General features: G+C 49.2%; 1 long non-coding RNA gene and 1 other non-coding gene across 2 annotated transcripts; one reads left to right on the forward strand and one right to left on the reverse strand.

Moving 5' to 3' along the window:
- Positions 1 to 339: 339 nt before the first annotated feature.
- LOC136143888 (U6 spliceosomal RNA) lies at positions 340 to 446 on the reverse strand. The gene has a single exon (XR_010658396.1). It is a non-coding gene; the product is annotated as a U6 spliceosomal RNA (small nuclear RNA).
- A 4,989-nt stretch (positions 447 to 5,435) lies between these two features.
- LOC136176944 (uncharacterized) lies at positions 5,436 to 8,320 on the forward strand. The gene is made up of 3 exons (XR_010664653.1): positions 5,436 to 5,549; positions 5,623 to 5,852; positions 8,210 to 8,320. It is a non-coding gene; the product is annotated as an uncharacterized lncRNA (long non-coding RNA).
- The last annotated feature ends 414 nt before the right edge of the window (positions 8,321 to 8,734 follow it).

Raw genomic sequence — 8,734 nt, forward strand, 5'->3', positions numbered from 1 at the left:
CGAGAAGCGCATTTTGGTGGCTTGAAAGTGACGGCCCCCTGGGAAATGCCAACACATTCCAGTGATCACTAGGCGTCTAGAGGGTTCCGCTGCTGGTTTCTCATTTCTGCACAGAGCTCTATCCACCTCAGCTCTATCCTGCATCATAAATCGAGGGGAGGATGAAGCTCGTCTAGAGACAGTCCTCTTCCTTGTGGCACCCCAAATGTCTTACAGGAACCGACATGGTCAGGAGAGTTTGCTTTTAAAATAAACCTCTGTATGTTGAATCATTTATATATTTTGAATAATTTCCCCCCCATTGACTTTTATTCAAATTTTTATTTATTTATTTATTTTTAAAATATGGAACGCTTTATGAATTTGCGTGGCATCCTTGCGCAGGGGCCATGCTAATCTTCTCTGTATCGTTCCAATTTTAGTATATGTGCTGCTGAGGCGAGCAATCAAATTTTTAGATATATTGCAGATGGAGTTGACATGATAAATAAAATCGCCCTTCAAATTATTCAACTAGATTTTTTTTTAAGCCTACAAAAAAAAACAAGTTAAAAAAAAAATCCCACTAGGATGAATGAATCAGAGAAGCTCAGTATAGAAGTGGAACATTCAGATCAATGGGAGACAATGGCCTTTATTGATTCTTACAGATGCTACAGTTAAAAGTTAAGTTGCTTCCTCTGAAACCTAAGACACTACACTATGCAGACATCAGATCACTCTAATTACAAACATCAGAGAAAAACACATTTTATACAAATAAGCCTAATATGAAGAAAGCATTTAAAACAGTGCCCAGCACATAGGAAACATAATACAGTAAGTCTCCATCACACAAATGAATTCTGGTCTGAAAGCCTGTTCCTAAGTCCAGTCTGTTGGTAAGTCCAACATACATACCTTACACAGTTGGCTATATAGCACTGTACTGTAATAGGCTCGTAATGTGTTTCGCACAAGTAATACATAAAAGCAACCACACACAAAATAAACATTTAGAATCTTATGGCACAGCACCTTGAAAGTTGTAGTAGTACAAACAGCTGGCATCCAGGGGCTGGCATCAAGTGAACAGGGGAGAAGAGTTACTTACGGGAGGAAGGAGAGGAGGTGGGAGGAGGTAGAACTGAAGGATCGCCACCAGCAGTAGGAGACGAAGGGCAAGCTTAAGTGTCACTCACAGCTGATGTTGATGCCATGAACGTTTGCATCGTGAAAGTTCATAGCTTGAAAGGTGAAATGTAGGGGACTTACTATAAACACTTTTACTTATATGTTACTTGATTTTAATGCTGGACCATCGTGGAAGTGTTGGATTGAGCCTCCACCCTCAGTCCCCACGGTGAGGGCCCTGAGGATACAGGGCTCCTGGATTCACCAGGGGGAGAAGACAGAGCCCCCAAAGAAGGAGCAATCCATTCCTGGGGGTGTTGGGAGAGGCTGGGGATTTTCCCAAAGGATGGAACCTTCCTTCAGCCTTGGTCCTGAAAACTGAATAGGTGTTTACAGGAAGGGCCCCGGAGGAGGGTTTTTCCAAGCAAATGGAGCAGAGTTTGCCTAAGCACGAGGATATGACAGTAGCTGGAAATCGTCATGAGAAGGAAGGATAGGTTTCAGAGAAGAAGGATGTGTGATGAAACTGGAAGGCAAGCAGTAGAAACTGAAGAGTCTTCAGTGCTTCTTGAAGGAGTCTGGACTTTACACTGTAGAAGGGTTTTCAGTAGAAGGAGTGTTTGTCTGTGTATCTGGTGTGTGTGGACTGTCTCAAATCACCATAGCCATTAAGGCTTTCTAGAGATTAAGGGACAATTCAAGAGAGGATTAGAGGTTAGATGAACAAGTTGAATATTAGAATCACGATCAAGAGCAACACCGTAATCCAGGGACGAGGCAGATAGCAAAGATAAAAGAAGGAAGAAGTTAAGGAAAGGGGAAGTCCTCCCGGAAGGGAGAGGTCGGGTGTGATGGGGTGGAATCTTGGAAATTATTACTGATGCCTCTTCCAGGGTGGAGGAGACAGAGAGCGGCCCCCTTCCACAACGTTGGTCAAAGATCCCCTGGATGAGTGTCGGGGAGGGGGGAGGTGCGGGGGTGGGGGTAGGAGGAGAACAAGCCTCGTGAATGTGCAGACTCTTGGGCCTTGTCCCAAGCTGGAGAATCAACATGTACAGCTCACTCTACCCAGGATTCTGGAGCATCCTAAAGTCTGAGGATGGGTTATCTACATTCAAGGTAGAGAAGGAATGGGTGTCAAGAGAGATACAGACATCACACGCTTGGCGGTCAGGGGTGGCCCCCAGCTGAGAGGCAGCCTGGATCCTGAAGCCTGGACGCTGGGTCGCTTGGGCAGAGAGGACTCCAGGCCTCTGCCCCTCTGGTCTCTGCGTGATCTGCATCCTGGCCTGTGGTCAGTCTTCTCAGCTGTCTCAGAAGACAGCTCTGCACTTTTCTGGAAGTCCAGGAAGAGGAGAAAGGGCCCAGAGCTGTGTGGTTCCGGCCACCACACATCTCTCACTGGCCGTGTGGCCAGGAGCTGATCACTTGATCTCTCTGAGTTTCGAGTTTTCAAAAGGAGGCTTTGGAATCTGCAGCAGCTGCCTCACCCAGCTGCGGGGCCAGAAGCTTCTCTGTGATGACTCCAAGCGTTTAATAGCAGGATGGGCATCAGAGGAGTTCCTGCGGTCTCGGGGGTGTCTAAGAGTTTGACCTGAGCAGAGGGTAAATGAGGGTATATTTTGATAAATATATATGTGCATTTTACGTTGTGTCAATTACACCTCAAATTAAAAAAAAAAAAAAAAAAGAAGATAAAACATCCTAGTGAAGAGTGGTTGGCCCTGTTTCTGCCTGCGGTGCGGCTTCAGCCTCTGGGTAGAGCCCAGTCTGGGCCCGGAGTGTCCTGGGCTGCAGCTCCCTTCTTCCCAGATGCTCAGAACCTGCTGTCTCAATGCATGTGGGGTAAAGCAAGGGCTTCCCATGTGGTGCCAGGGGTAAAAAACCTGTCTGCCAATGCAGGAGACATAAGAGACGCCGGTTCCATGGGGAAGATCCCCTGGAGAAGGAAATGGCAACCCACTCCAGTATTCTTGCCTGGAGAACCCCATGGACAGGGGAACCTGGCAGGCCACAGCCCGGGTCGCAAAGAGTCAGACACGACTGAAATGACTGAGTGCACACACACACCTTTGGCTTTTGGAGACCAACCGGGGGGCCTGAACTATAGGGAGCGGAGACTCCGAACCAGGGCTGAAGTAATGCTGGGAAAGGCGGCCAGAAGTGAACACAGGGAGAACAAAAGCCCCAGCACCCTCTGGCCGAGGGGCTTGAGAATTTCAGAACCAGGTATCAACTCACCCATTGTGCCCTTTGAAATGGGGGCGTTACTGCGGGGAAGTCTTGGAAGACAGATGCGTGTCCCAGGCCCAGGGCTTCTGCAACGCTCAGATTTGCACTTGACCCTTGTCCGGGAGTGTCATTTCCCCTTGGCTCCCCTAACGGGGCTCTCTGTTCAGACTGGGGGTTCTGGCGGCGATGCTGTCTGGCCGCGGCTCAGCATCCTTAGATATCCACAAGAAAAACACAGCTTTTCTCTCTGAGCCATGTGACCTCCCCGAGTGGAACAGAACAGTTACCTAAGAGTTTATGGGACAAACATTACAAACCACCTCCCTGGAGGGGGTGTCAGAGGCCGGCAGGAAGCGTGGAATCTAAGCAGCCACCCTTCCTGCAGAGATGCTGAGAACAGAGGATCCGGGCCCACGCTGTCTGCCTCTGGAGGCCAGGACCCTGCGGAGGGAGAGAGAAGGAGGTGGGTGAAACCCCAATCAGTCCAAGATCCAGGGAAGAGGCGTCCACTTCTGTTTCTCCTGGGAGCTGCAGGGGTGATTTCAAATTCCTCTTTAGGGCTGCTGTAATTAAGACAATAACTCAAAAGTCTTGGAAAGGGCAGCCAACGTGAAAAGTTAAGGACCTTCGCCATCCAAATGTTCGCTGTACTTTCCCGCCTGTTCCAAGAGAGGGGACTTTCTATATAAAGGAACAAGGTACATCCTGGATGTGAATGAAGAGCAACACCCACTGTGCCCGCCCCCCGCCCCCAAAGCATCCATTCAGCATTCCAACCTTTTTCCTCCGAAAGTCAAAGTGTTAGTCACTCAATCGTGTCCAACTCTTTGGGACCCCCATGGACTGTAGCCTGCCGGGTTCCTCTGTCCATGGAATTCTCCAGGCAAAGATACTGGAGTGGGTATCCATTCCCTGCTCCAGGAGATCTTCCGCACCCAGGGATCGAACCCGGGTCTCCTGCATTAGCAGGCAGATTCTTTACCATCTGAGCCACATGAGAAGCCTTCCACCTAGCAGAGCAATAGCTCTCCTTTAAAAGAGCTCAGAAACACTGGCTTCCTCTCTCTACTTCCAGGGCGCTCTGAGAGTATAAAATCGCCTCCTGGGTCTCCAGGGGCTCCCACCTTTCTCTGACGGGCTGGAGGGCTTGACTCATCTTTTATTACCAGAATGCGAATCCCATAGGCACCGTGCTCCCGCCGTTGAGTTGGCTGACCCCTGTGAAATGGCGGTTTTCATCAGAGAAATACCGTGAGCTCGCAATGACATTCAGAAGGTTGTGATTCCAAACCGCGGGAGAAAAATAGTTCAGAGACAGTTAACTGATAGAAAATGGTCTGGGCCTTCTGGGAACAACAGACAAGTTCCTGGTTCCCCATCCAGGGAAGAGCCAGGAGTACCGGCCACCAGCAGGTCTGGGGGCGGGGGTTGGGGGCAGAGGGTGGGGGCGGAGATGGATTTCATGTAAGTTGCCCCACTTCCGCCCCTCACAGTCTCCACCGGCTCCGATTCTGGACCTCAACAGCTTCTTCATATATATGCCCACACACACAGACACACTCATGCCTTCCACCCATGTCCATGGTCTGGGGCTGCACTAACACCATGAAGTGTCAGCAAGTGGATTTTACAAACACTCCCTCCCAGCTGACAGCCTGATGTCTGAAAATGTTACCTACTCTGTGTCCCTACAACACTGTCAGTTCACTCGATTGCGTAATCATAGACGAACGTGTCTTACTGCAGTCTCCTGTTTTCCTTCTCCTGTTGGTAACACAGTCTAAGGGCTGGTTTTAAAACCTCTGGGATAAGATTGATGCCAAAGTACCCAGTGTTTCCATTCATCCAAGGAGCAGGCTGCCTGCAAAACATGTCTAAAATTATCCCTAATTCCAAGTCCTCTCTACACAATCAAGCTCTCCAATATAATAATTCCAAAACCTTTCTTGATTCCTGCTTTTAATAAAGTACATTTGCAGAGGATATGAATTCCAGATTTGATTTCAGACTCTAGGGATGTATATTCCTCTTCTGGAACTTGTATATCCGGTCTTGGGAAAAAAAAGAAAAGGGAAAGAGAGAAAGAGAAAGAGAGGGGGAGAGAGTGCAGAGCGTAACAAGCATTCCTTGTATTTCTTCTGTCTTTTGCCCACTGAGCGCGGAGGGGAGAGACGGGCTGATACACAGCATCTGGTTAAAGTCAGGTAAGTAACTCTCTGGGGGGAAAAGCCTGAAGTCAGCTGCCAACCTCTTTCTCTTCCTAATGTGTTTTTGCAGATGGAGGAAAACTGCAGCCAATGCAGAGGTTTCAATTTTAGGAGATACTTGGGAGAAATGAGAGAGACGGAAACACTTTGTTCTGTCACTATCCTGTTAGCTGGGTGCCGACCGGAACATTTGGCATCATGAGCGGAGGGTGGACTTTGGCCAACCCCACGCCCCCACCAGGTGCAAAAATGCCAAAGGGACTTCTCCAGCCAGAAGATCCCCCGGAATGAAGGCTGAAGGTATGACCAGGACTAGAACGGGAAACTGAAGCCTGTTTCTGAGCATACACACCTTTCACCAGGGGCTCCCCTGGCCTGAGTGCATAGGCACCCCCCTCCCATTCCTAGGAGGGGCTCACAGACCTGCCAGAGGAGCGGGAAGCTGGGGTCAAAAGGTTTAACTCCTGTGTGTGTGCGTGTGTTTCAATATTTATTTTTATTTATTTATTTGGCTGCACCGTGTCTTGGTTGTGGCATGCAGGATCTCAGTCTTCGTTGCAGCCTGTGGGATCTTTAGTTGCAGCATGTGGGAATAAGTTCCCTGACCAGGAATTGAACCCAGGCCCCCTGCATTGGAAGCACAGGGTCTTAGCCTCTGGACCACCAGGGAAGTCCCCCTCTTGTAGTTTTGAACCTTATGCCTCTTGACCGTGGATGAGACATTTCATCCCCGACCTTGCATTCTGCACCATGTACAGTGGAGACCATAATAAACACTTCGCCTGGTCCCAAGGTTCCTGTGAGCCTTTTCCTACACGCGATGGAGAAGCTCATGTCGGGGAGCAAAGTCATCAAAGTGCCCACCATCCTCTGAGTCGAGTATGGAAGATGTGACTAAATGCTGGGAGCTTTTCAATGAGCCCCTGTCCCCCTGTGAGGTGGAAGACCAGGTTAACGCCAGCCCTGTAATCTCAGCCCAGTTCCACAGTTAGGAGGAGTTTTCTGTAGATAATTCAGTCTCCGCCTGAGTGTGTGAGCGGGACTCACTGTGTTCCCCGGGGGTAGAGGGGAGCAGGCTCGAGTCCACACGGGGTTTCCTGGATCCTCATCGTGTCTGTTACAGGGTGGCTGGTCTGGGCTGCTCCCTGGACTGCTGACCACTGAAGTTCTGCTTGTCCCATTCCTTGGCTTCAGGCCAGTGTTTGTTGCTGGGCTGGGCAGCTGGTGGTTCGTTTTCTGTCTTGACTGATCTGGAGCCCTGCCTCCTTTTCCCCTTGGTTTGACCTGGGAGTCTCTGTTGGTGCCTTGAGCCCCTGGGTCGCCCCTGGAGTGTGGGCCCCTGGGTCTCCCTTGGTGCTGAGCCCCTGGCTGAATCATGAGGTCAGGACCCTTAGCCCACAGCACCATCTTGCCCCCACCATGGTCATTCCTCTCTGGTATGTGCTCTAACCAGGTTCCACCCAGCATCTGTGCCTCCAGGGTCACCCAGGAGATTCCAAGTTCTTTCCACACCACACAGGAACTGGGGGTAGCTCGGGAAAGCTAAATGCTAGCCCTTCCACTGTCTGACCACAGAGTACTGCTGAGTTTACTCTGATGTGGCCACTCCCACATGGGTGTGGGGAGCCTGTGTTTCATGCAGTCTGAAACCAGGGAGAGGCTTTGTGTTGATGAGATGGTGGGATGGCCTCACCAACTCCATGGACATGTGTTTGGGCAGACTCCAAGAGATAGGGTAGGCCAAGGAAGCCTGGCATGCTGCAGTCCATGGGGTCGCAAAGAGTTGGGCACAGCTTAGCGACTGAACAACAACAAACATCTAACACACTTCCCGCTCAGGGCAGCCCAGAGACAGACAATCAAGCTGAATGTCTCAGCAGCCTCTGTCTTCTTTCTTCTCATGGTCCTTTGGGACCAGAAATGGGCAGGCTTCCTGCCTCTACAATTCAAACCTCCTAGTCTAGTTGTCTTTGCAGTCCCATGGACTGCAGCCGTCCAGGCTCTTCTGTCCATGGAACTTTCCAGGCAAGAATACTGGAGTGATTTGCCATTTCTTCCTCCAGGGGATCTTCCCAACCCAGGGATGGAACCTGGGTCTTTTGCGCCACCTGCTTTGGCAAGCAGGTTCTTTACCGCTAGCGCCACCTGGGAAGCCTTAGTTGTCACTAGCAAAACCAGTTCTCACCTGCATGGAAGCAGTTCCAGGATCTGAGTCCTACTTACAAGCTTGGCTCTTTAGCAAGTCATGCTAAATGGGAGCTAAATCAATTTAGAAAATCTTATTTCTCCCTCAACAAAACCTAGTTTTTACTGCTATCATGCCTACAAAAAACCTATTTGGGGTCGGGAAAACCAGCATATTACCTTTTTTTTTTTTTTTTTTTTTTGCATTCATGCTGTCGAAGTCTGAAGGTAGGCTTATGTCTCTGAGAAAATGGGAAAGTGAAGGGATGGATCAACCCATGAAACACAAAAGTGAAAAGTGTGTTAGTAGTATTCCAGACGTGTCATCCCTCTTCCAACCAGATAACCTTTGGCATTCTTTCCAACTCAGAAGGATTCAACTCTTAAGATGGAGCTTGAGAGCACAGTTTGGAAAGTATGACATAGTTTCCAAATGTGTCCATATATACTAACTCAATTCTTTCTGCTATTAGATTTCCAAAGTACTGGCCGCTCTGAAATCTGCCTGAGGCAACTTGAACTTAGATGAATGGCCATTAAACATGCTGATGCTGAACAAGACTGCACAGCGTCCAATGACTTCTCTGCTGGTAAAAAACTGTCTCATGATTTATTCTAAAACATTGGCCTTGAGCTACTTTCCATTCTCTAATGTATTACTTTGGAGGTTATAAATCAGAGTCTACTTGCTGTGGTCTTTCACTCGGACAACTCATTTGACCCTCCCACCACCCTCCCTCCCCCCCGCCCCCTGCCCAGTCATTGTACCTCTTTAGGGAAGAGCCCACTGGGAAAGGAATCAGAAAAGATGGGTTCCTCAGCTGCTCAAGTTGGGAGGAGAGCAGCAACTCTACTACAGAAAACGAATTGACCAGCTTGTAATTTTTTGACCTTCCCATGAATTTGATGTTGGCATCTAGCATTGGAGAAATAACCCATGTCGAGCAAGGCCACTAGGTCGCTCATCAGAGACACTAAATCAACTCATGTTCATTTGC

The sequence above is a fragment of the Muntiacus reevesi genome, chromosome 10, assembly GCF_963930625.1.
Source record: "Muntiacus reevesi chromosome 10, mMunRee1.1, whole genome shotgun sequence".
Classification (NCBI taxonomy): Eukaryota; Metazoa; Chordata; class Mammalia; order Artiodactyla; family Cervidae; genus Muntiacus; species Muntiacus reevesi.